The sequence below is a fragment of the Lepisosteus platostomus genome, chromosome 5, assembly GCF_059453375.1.
Source record: "Lepisosteus platostomus isolate fLepPlt1 chromosome 5, fLepPlt1.hap1, whole genome shotgun sequence".
In the NCBI taxonomy this organism is placed as follows: domain Eukaryota; kingdom Metazoa; phylum Chordata; class Actinopteri; order Semionotiformes; family Lepisosteidae; genus Lepisosteus; species Lepisosteus platostomus.
Window position 1 is genome coordinate 19,348,274 of NC_142615.1, and position 10,526 is coordinate 19,358,799.

Here is a 10,526-nt window from a genome sequence, read left to right on the forward strand (position 1 = left end):
CATCCTCGTTTAGGAATGTGGTATAAAGTGAAATGGTCTGGGAAGAGTACTACGTTTGAACAGTTCAAAATAGACGTAAAGGGGTATTTACGGACTCTTTCGAAATGTAAGAACAAGCTGTGCGGACCTTATCTTTATTTACCTTGTGTAATCGTTTTTCATAAAGTGTAATTGTATTATAGCATGTGCCCTGACGATTTTCTTGAAATGTTATATGTGCTCTTGTTTGTATTGTATGTAGTTTTGTTGTTCAAATAAATGTTAAAGACACAATTTTCCGGATGGGGCTGCTGTAAAAATAAAATGACATCAAGGGTGCTGTACGCAGAGGTCTGAAACCTGCTCCACAGAAGATCTTTATCCAGAGGTGTTAAAGAAGTCGAGATCTCGCCATGAGAGGGGAAGCATCTCAGAAAAAGCAGGTGCAGACGGTTCCACGGTCATAACGCCACTAAGTCGGGTGACAAGAGCAAAACCCACCCAGCTTCCCATCCGGGCAAGTAATGAGACAAAGAGACAGTGTACAGCAGGGAGCGTGGCCGAGTGGTCTAAGGCACTGGATTAAGACTCCGGCCTCTGCGGGGGTGTGGGTTCGAATCCCACCGCTGCCAGGTGCTTTTGTCGAGACCCCCTTTCAGCTGGCTTCAGACAAAAAGGAGGGAACTGCTTTTTGGCAGTCTCTCGAGAAACTAAGGAAAGTGTTTAAAGATACTTTCTCAGCTTGACATCAAGGCACAAAACAAAAACCTTCTTGCGTCCTCTCAACCCAAAAGCGCTTTGCCATTTTTTGCGTTATGCAGGGAACGACGTCTGCCCAGATCACTTTTGTGTCAATGCAAATCGTAGTGTGCCCTCCGTTTTAATGTTGGCTGTGCTGGCGTGCTGCTTCTGTCTGTGAAACTTGAATGTTTTGCTTTGAAGAAAGATGTGAAGATGGGGGTTTGAATTTAACCCTTTCTGTAGGGGGTTTAGACTTCTAAGTCACAAGCAGGGATTTATGGCAGGAAAGGGGGTTAACTGATAAGGATTGCAGATGCAAGCTAGGAACCCCCTGGGTGTAATCTTAAACTGACCATTTGTCCAGAACATCGTAAACTGGCCAAATACCATGAACCCCCCTCTTTACCATCAGACTGAGTGACGTCAGAAACGGAGAAGAAAACACTATATAACCCAAAAGTTTGTACCAGTACGGTGAACAATCCTTGGGTTTTGTTGTTTCTTGCGGGAAACAAGACTTCGGCTTTATTGTTCCTTGCATGCAATAAACTCATCTGTTTTACTTCAAGAACCTTATTCGTTCTGTTACAACTAATTTGGCGTCGTCGGCGGATGCTCCAGAAGGCGCAGAACTTCCCATCGGCAGGAGAGACGGTCAGCGCTCACATTACTAAGAGGTAAGGACTCCTCTTTTAAAAAAAAAGTCCCGACTCTCTCTGACCGATTGGGAAGTCTCTGCTCCCTGCGAGAATCGCCCGAGATGACAGAGTAAACGTGAGTTCCTGAATTCCTCTGGCCCGGGGAAGACACCGGTGTATGTAATGGGTTGTTTGCGGTAAGCCCAGAATTTGGTCTGGCAGGCGGTCCGCGGTATTGTGTACAGGCATTCGAAGCTGGTGTATGCCTTAATTGCGCATGGAGTTTTTGAACGGGTTTTGGACCCTTACCGCGAAGTTCAGGACTGGTGTGGGCCTTAATTGCGCCCGGAGTTCTGAAGGTCAGAACTGGTTTGGGCCTTAATTGCGCTCGGAGTTCTGAGGCTCAGGATCGGTGTGGGCCTTAATTGCGCCCGGGGTTCTGGAGCTGAGTGGTGCATTAAATGCACGTAATTCAGGACTGGTGTGGGCCTTAATTGCACCCGGGGTCCTGAGATTAGCTACGCCTTGATCGTGCACGGATTGGCGTGGCGTGGTTTTTTGTTTTAAAGGAAACAGAAGTATAAGAGATATATATAACTCCGGGCGCAATTAAGGCCCACACCAGTCCTGAACTTCGCGGTAAGGGTCCAAAACCCGTTGGGGCCATTGGGGCCCTCTTTTCTGATCGCCCTATCATCTCATATCGCCGACCACCTAATCTGCGTAACCTCCTTGTCCACAGCTCCCTTGACCGCCCTCAGCAACCATCCACACCAGGCACTTTCCCTTGCAAAAGAGCTCGCTGTATCACCTGCAAGTACACAGCCACCACCACACTCATTCAAGGCCCCTCAGGACAATTCCGGATCAATTCCGGATATGCCTTAATTGCGCATGGAGTTTTTGAACGGGTTTTGGACCCTTACCGCGAAGTTCAGGACTGGTGTGGGCCTTAATTGCGCCCGGAGTTCTGAAGGTCAGAACTGGTTTGGGCCTTAATTGCGCTCGGAGTTCTGAGGCTCAGGATCGGTGTGGGCCTTAATTGCGCCCGGGGTTCTGGAGCTGAGTGGTGCATTAAATGCACGTAATTCAGGACTGGTGTGGGCCTTAATTGCACCCGGGGTCCTGAGATTAGCTACGCCTTGATCGTGCACGGATTGGCGTGGCGTGGTTTTTTGTTTTAAAGGAAACAGAAGTATAAGAGATATATATAACTCCGGGCGCAATTAAGGCCCACACCAGTCCTGAACTTCGCGGTAAGGGTCCAAAACCCGTTGGGGCCATTGGGGCCCTCTTTTCTGATCGCCCTATCATCTCATATCGCCGACCACCTAATCTGCGTAACCTCCTTGTCCACAGCTCCCTTGACCGCCCTCAGCAACCATCCACACCAGGCACTTTCCCTTGCAAAAGAGCTCGCTGTATCACCTGCAAGTACACAGCCACCACCACACTCATTCAAGGCCCCTCAGGACAATTCCGGATCACCCAGACAGCATCTTGTACCTCCAGCAACCTTATTTACTGTATCTCTTGCAGTAAATGCCCAGCCATCTACATTGGGGAAACAGGAAGGAGACTCGGAGACCGCTTCAGAGAACACGTCAGGGCTGTGAAGATTAAAGATCTCACCAAGCCCATTGTTTCTCATTTCACCTCTGACGGCCACGACCACTCTAATCTCTCCGTCTGTGTTCTCAAAGACGGTTTTCCGAACTCATACATCAGAAAGACCACCGAAACTAAAATTATTCTGCAGCTAGGATCACACATTCTCCCTTCCCTTAACGACAGATTACTGTTCTTTTAAATTTTCTCCATTCATTGGAAGTTTCATTTCACACCTCTCTGCACCCATTCTGACTTCACACCTCTTGATTGGCCTCTCTTTCTGTCCCCTGCTCCCGCCTCTCACTCCTCCTCCCTCTCAACCTTTGTTCTCCCGCTACTTTACCTTTGCCTACTGCCCTGTCTCTCTCACACCTGAAGAAGGCTCCACGGCCGAAACGTTGTGTTCTCTTTCTTCTTTTTTTCAGCATGGAATAAACCTATTACTTGTTCCTAAGAGATATATATGTATGTATGTTTTTGGTGTTTTCCTTGTTTGTGAAATACATATACACACGCACGACACTAACATAAACACACCTCATAATAAAAGAGCAAAGCATTAAGTAGCAGGATTTAAAGGACGTTGAGACCCGAGAATCGCCCTGATTGAGCTCAGTGCGTAAGTCCACCCCGGGGCAAAAGCAGCAATGCTGGCGTTCTGGGGATGGTGAATTACTGATCAAGAAAGGGGGTTTTCGAGGTCTCGTTCCTTACCTGTGAACAGTGTGGTGTCCTCTCTAAAGTCTCTGAGAGGCATTTAGATCTGGAGGTAACAGATGCCCTTGGCTGAATGAGTGCAGGAATGCACAGGTTTTTTCAAGTGAAAGCATCCCCTTACTGTATGAGCTGTTACCTCACACACGACGAAAGTAAAAGAGACCGAACATGTGTGCTAACTGATGGTTTGAGAAAGTGGTGGAAGGGTCCGTTTATATATCGGAAAAGTGTAAGTTGACGGAAAAAAAAAGGAGAAAAATATGCGAAAAGTTGAGTTTATCAGAGGGAGTCTGGGGCGAAGACGCCTGTAAAGAAAGCATATTGATTGGCAAAAGCACAAGCATGTAGCTCCCACCCTGGTGCACGGCCGGCACCAGTGGTGGCAGATACATGAGGAAAAAAAAAAGAATTGACTTAAAAGTGTGTTTACGGGGAAAACAAAAACCCAGAAGAAAAGATACTTTACTCACTACGAAAGAGTATAAACAAAAGCGAAAAGAGGCAGTGCAGGAGAATCAGAAACTAAAAGAAGAATTAGTTCCTGGTTGCACTGCACTAGTTAATGTGTTATATCCTGCTCTCCCATAGGGGCACAGACAGGCAGGAAATGAAAATAATTGGGATCAATTCCCACAGTGACCATATGGAGACGGGGGGTCTGAGTGGGATGACACCTGGTACGAGTGTGATAGAGAGGGAACAGGAACTCCCTTAAACAGAGGGCGCCCGCAGACCTGTACTCTCACCCTAAGTGGGAGAGGGCGTGATGTAGTGGGGGCTGGCGCTTTTGATGACAGCGTCACTCTAAGTGTCTAGCACCCCGTCGAGGGGGGTCCGCACTCGCACCTACCTTCCCTGATTCCCCCATACGATCAAATCCAAAACCGGAAGATATTGACCGGTGGGCTAAAGAACCACACCCGAAATTAGAAATGCAGCGAACCTGGAGTGCGCTTCAGGAATTAAAAGGATTAATGTAGAAGTAAAACAAGAATACAGCACATTGTAGTACGAAGAGAAAAATATATTCTCGATGTGTATGTGTGTTTTATGAATTTGTGTGCCGGCATGTATGTGTGTAACTGTGAGTTTTGGTCTACTAAATGACGGTGTGAGTGTGTTTAGCCAGCGGGACTGGCTAGAGACGTAACTAAAGAGACTTGACGAAAATCAACTTAAGGAGATTGGAAAATATAAGAGCGTCTGAAACGCATAAGTACAGTACAGGTGGACGTAAAAGTAGTTAAACAGTTTTTGTATTTTTATACAATTAGTTGCAATAGTGGAAACAATTTGGTTTTATTCGAATGTCTCGAAACCAGACATGCTGAAACGCTGTAGGTTTAGAATCGAGACTGGGGAGAATAACGTCTTGTGAGAAGATCTGTTTACCTAACGATTAGATCCTGTAAACCCCTTGTAGCCTCCCTAAGTCTGTCCCAGTCCAGTGGTTAAAAATGTACTGTTAATGGAGTGTTGGTTTCTCTGTTAGGGGATACTGGAGCACTACTGTCATGCTTGTTTCACTCCTCTGTTCAACAGTGTGCTATAGATTAATGTAAATGGGAAGACGGCAGGAGGCCACAGGAGTATTGGGAAGCAAGTTTTACTTGCCGAGTACCAGATTTTAATGGGTGGTTTTATCCCAGATCTATTGGGTTGGAATATTATGCATTACAAAGAATGACTATCCAGAACAGGGTATCACGTGGCTTCAACTGACTGTGATCACTCAGTATGTTGATGGTATTCTAAATGCTTCCCCTGACGAGGAAACCCACAAGTCTGAGTTGCTTCAGCTTTAGAGTGTCTTATAGAAGCAGTTATGATAAGGCCCTTTTGTGTCTAGCATTGTGAAATTTTAACAGGGCCTGGGTGCAATGTTTTTACGGGGTGAGCACAACTCTTAACAGATCTGCTTAAGGGGGGAGTGCAGTACAAGGACAAGATTGCCTTGGTTCCCGCAGCAAAAGCCGCCTGTAATAATTTGAAACAAGCTCTCTTACAGGTGCTGAGACTGGGGTTTCCTCAGATGGATCAACCATTCCTTTGTATTATTGCAAGTTGCTGACAGAGGCCACCCAAGGAGCCCGCGAGCAGGTCCTGGAGGCGTGGGGACCACCACCTGAAGGAGGGCACAACCTCATCCCAGGAGAGTGGGTGTGGATCAGGAAATTTCCTTCACAGGTTCTCCAGCCCAGGTGGGATGGACCCTACCAGATCCTGTTGACAACCGAGTCTGCGGTTCGAGTGGAAAGAAAAGATCGCTGGATCCACGCGTCACACTGCCGACGAGCCTCATCCCCAGTTGCAGACTCAGAATGAAATCATTTCTGTTAATAACGATAATTGTTGCTGTAGGACTCCGATAATTGTTCCGCAGGGATTAATGATCATCTCTCCCACAAAGGAGAACATGGAATTAATTATTTTTTAGGCCTCTCCTATCTGACGGCTAAGAAAACCAACCAAAGTGCCTGCTGGGTGTGTGCCGCATTACCCAAATATGTACAGGGAGGACTTCCTATGGGAGCCATTCCTTGGCGTCTCGAGGAAGTCATAGGCATGATCATTTGGAGGGATAATTTAGGAGATTTTAATATGACAAACTATGGGGGTTGCCATAACATGACTTTAACCTGCACAGCATTACAATCTCTACAGGAGTGAGGCTTAGAGCCCACGAGTTTCACAGGCTCTTACGCTCCTAAATATAACAGAAGCCATACAGCACCATACCTTACTCTAAATAAGGAACGTGAGGGAAACATATGTTTTCAGCACGCTAATGGTCTGCACTTGGTTGGATGGAGTCGTTGCAACCTTATCATCGCTGCAAATATATCCACCTCTACCTTCCAAATTCCAGGATGGGATCGACACACCCCACAATTCGGTAATAGGCTTCTTATTTTCAGAGGCATTGGGAGCGCCAAATGGAACATATTTCATTTGTGGAAAACGAGCCTACCCATGGTTGCCAGCCCAGTGGTCTGGCTCATGTTATTTAGGATATGTGGTTCCTCATATCCGTGTTCAAACCCACAGCCCCTTCGGACATAACCACAGACCACAAAGAAAATTGGCTAATTGGGAATATTATTTAGGTATAATATTTCCACAAGCCGGCATGAACTTTCTGAGTCGAGAGTTAATTCAAATGGCCTCGACTTTAGAAGAATTAGCAAATTCTACCTCATCTAGTCTGAAGGCTGTTAATGATGAGATGGTAGCCCTCAGAACAGTGGCCATGCAGAACCGACTAGCTTTAGATTATATACTGGCGGCCCAAGGAGGAACTTGTGCAGTAATTGGCACTGAATGCTGCACATATATTCCTGATAATTCTGAGTACATCTCAGATCTGGCCCAACAGATTTACAATGACGGACAGAAATATCAGGACTATTATACTGAAAATTTGGGAATTGGGTCTTGGGTAAAGTCTGTGTTTGGGGCCTGGGGTGGAACCTTTTTACGGTGTTTATTTGTAGGAATAGTATTGTTTATATGTATAATTGTAATCATCACGTGCACAAAAACATGTATCACATCTTGCTATAACCGTGGAATGTACAATGTCATGGCAATACCTACCTGTTCGCCAAGAAAGGAAAGATCTGCCCTGACATTGTATGTATAAAAATAGGCTACACTGACGTATGCCATATTTTATAAGGGGGGAATGAAGAAAGATGTGAAGACGGGGGTTTGAATTTAATCCTTTCTGTAGGGGGTTTAGACTTCTAAGTCACTAGCTGGGGTTTATGGCAGGAAAGGGGGTTAACTGATAAGGATTGCAGATGCAAGCTAGGAACCCCCCTGGGTGTAATGTTAAACTGACCATTTGTCCAGAACATCGTAAACTGGCCAAATACCATGAACCCCCCTCTTTACCATCAGACTGAGTGACGTCAGAAACGGAGAAGAAGACACTATATAACCCAAAAGTTTGTACCAGTATGGTGAACAATACTTCGGTTTTGTTGTTTCTTGCGGGAAACAAGACTTCGGCTTTATTGTTCCTTGCATGCAATAAACTCATCTGTTTTACTTCATCTCGGGATCAAGAACCTTATTTCTTCTGTTACAACAATATTATTTTGATTAAAAATAGTACGTTAATAAGAAATAAATGGCATATAAAATAGTCTGAAGGTGAAGATCACACAAAATCAACTACAAATGTGGGAATTTTACATTTTTAAGATTTTTAATTATAAATTGCATGTAGCACATTAGCAACACTACAGTAATGCTAATATAACAATAGTGTTAAAAACTCCTGACCTAATTCCTTACAAATGCTGATACAAAATGTGAATGATTTCAGAGTTTTGGGTATTGGGTCTCCTGATAGAGATCAGAGATGAACTGAGGCATGTGGGAAAGTGTACAGAACTGGTGAACTACTTCTACTTCAAGAGGCTGAGCACAATGGAAGAGTCCTGTACACACAAGTGAGTCCTTGACAACATGGACAATCAAAACCTACTGGTATGATATTATATTCTCTCTGTGGTGTAGAACATATTCACTACTAGTATTCTAGGTTACAGATAGGTCATTATATGACAGCTTACATCTGATTAATAGGATCCATCTCTGGCATACATTCTTATTTTTAGTTTATAATGTATAATCTTGCTAATCTTTTAATGCCAAAATAAAGTGTTTTATAAAAAGCTTCATGTTCTAAAAAATTACTACAACTTTTGAACTTTGAAATATGGTCACTTTGTATTCTAGGACGGAGCAAATACTGCAGAAAAGTGGAGTTAAAATGTGAAAATGTGTAATGGGTATGTCTGATTAGTTGATTAGTGAAGATCCAGTAGTAAAAATAGCTTCTAATATTATTTCTAATATAATATTATTTCCAGATAAACTAACTTTGGAGAGTAGGCAGCAGTGATGTCAGAAAGAGTGTGTTCACAGTGTTGTCAAGGTATTGCTTATCGATTTTTTAAATGTTTTTACATTGCATTTTTACTTTGATCAAGTTAAAATATCCACTAAATTTAGCTTAAAGATACCTTGTTAACCACTGAATTTATTACATTTGATCCTAAATATTTAAATAAACGTTGAGTGGAAACTCGCTTAAAAAATGTCTAAAATTTGGCTTTCAGACTTATGACAAATAAACTGACGATGGAATACAACTTCGCTGGCACAAACCCTAAAGATCAAAAACAAAAGAGCGGCCTGGGAGACACAAATCTTTATAGAGCAATTAAAGGTACTCTTATTCTATGTTGTACTTTCAAACTTTGGAAACTGTTTAATTAGGACAGACTTTATTGCTGAATTACTATGATGCATGCTAAATTTACATTAAATAAGCTTAGTAAACCTTAATGGCTCTTTTTTGAGATTATATTCAAGAAGAGATTAATCATCCGTTATTTGAGTACTAATATTATAGAATTTTCTCCTAGCTGTGGTGCTGAAGTCCCACCCAACAGGAAGTCTGGTTCTAACTGTTAGGACAATTAGACGGTGTTGCAAATGCTGGACAGCAAAAATCGACTTAACTTCAGATTGTAATAATATTTTCTTGGAAATATAGAAGTTGTAAATTTTAAAACTTATATTTGAATTGAAATGTGGTTTTGAGTTAAATATTAGCATGTTCGTGTAATTAGTTTGTGTTTGTAAATATACTGCCATGTTACTAGAATTTGTAGCTGAAGTTTACTAGTTGTTTTTTTTATGATTTTTGATGATTAGCCACATGTTGATTACAATATTATATATAATGTATAATTTGAACTCGATATTTTTCAGGAGTGAATGATTTTCAGAATAAATTTCTAAACCAAATCATTGGCTTGATTTACTAGTTTCTATGCCTATAAAACATAGCTTTGATGTATAATAGACCTTTAACCATATATGTATTATAGTCCTCTAAAGTAATCCGTATAATAGAACTCCAACCACATATGTATAATAGTCCTCTAAATATATCTGTATAATAGAACTCCAACATTTATGAAAAATGGACATATAATCATAGATGTATAATTGACATATAAAAATATAAGTATATTAGAATTTCATTCTAGACTAATTATGGACCACATTTATACGTCTAAGGTATGTGTTTAAGAGACATATATTCTACATCTTTTGCCCACTGGGATTGACCTTATTGATACTTGGAGAGAATACAAATGCTTTGCGTGTATCGAATTAAAGCACCTAACAACTGAGAGAATCTGAGTCGACATCACTCGGCAATTTCAAATAATGACCAACATCATCAACTTCAAGGAAAATAAGATTCACACATGTAGTTTTATCTTGGAATGGAGGGTGGGAGAATTAATTTATAATCCCATTGCATCTTGAGCGAAACTATTTTAAAAATATGACGCAGATTTGTTCAAGACACTTTAATCGCCTTAAAGAGAGTTTTCATGAAGACGTCGGCTAGCTCTCCACTGTTAATTGACGGGCTTTTGAAGAAACTGTTCTCATACAACCAACATACAAATTACACATCTTAATAAACATGAACGGAAATCCGTGTTGTGAATAACATAAAACTGTCACTACACATGATTCCTTGAGTCTGGCACCTAAGACCACTCAGCCATCCTGACAAGCAGTGGAGGCTGTTGTGTTGAATGTGCCCGTTGCTTTGTCGAAGGATTATAAATACTACTTATAGCAAAGAATGTCTATCAAATTATCTGCCGAGCTGTTTTATGTATCCGGCCACCTCTTTCCTTCTTACTTTGCAGTGAGCACAATTCTTTCAGTTTCTTCTCTTGTATTTTCCTTGCTATTTTACTGTCCCTTTCCCCCATGTGGAGATGGATCCACAACTGA

At 42.4% G+C, this 10,526-nt stretch overlaps 1 non-coding gene across 1 annotated transcript; it reads left to right on the forward strand.

Moving 5' to 3' along the window:
* Nucleotides 1–529: 529 nt before the first annotated feature.
* trnal-aag (transfer RNA leucine (anticodon AAG)) lies at nt 530–611 on the forward strand. The gene has a single exon. It is a non-coding gene; the product is annotated as a tRNA-Leu (tRNA).
* Nucleotides 612–10,526: the final 9,915 nt, after the last annotated feature.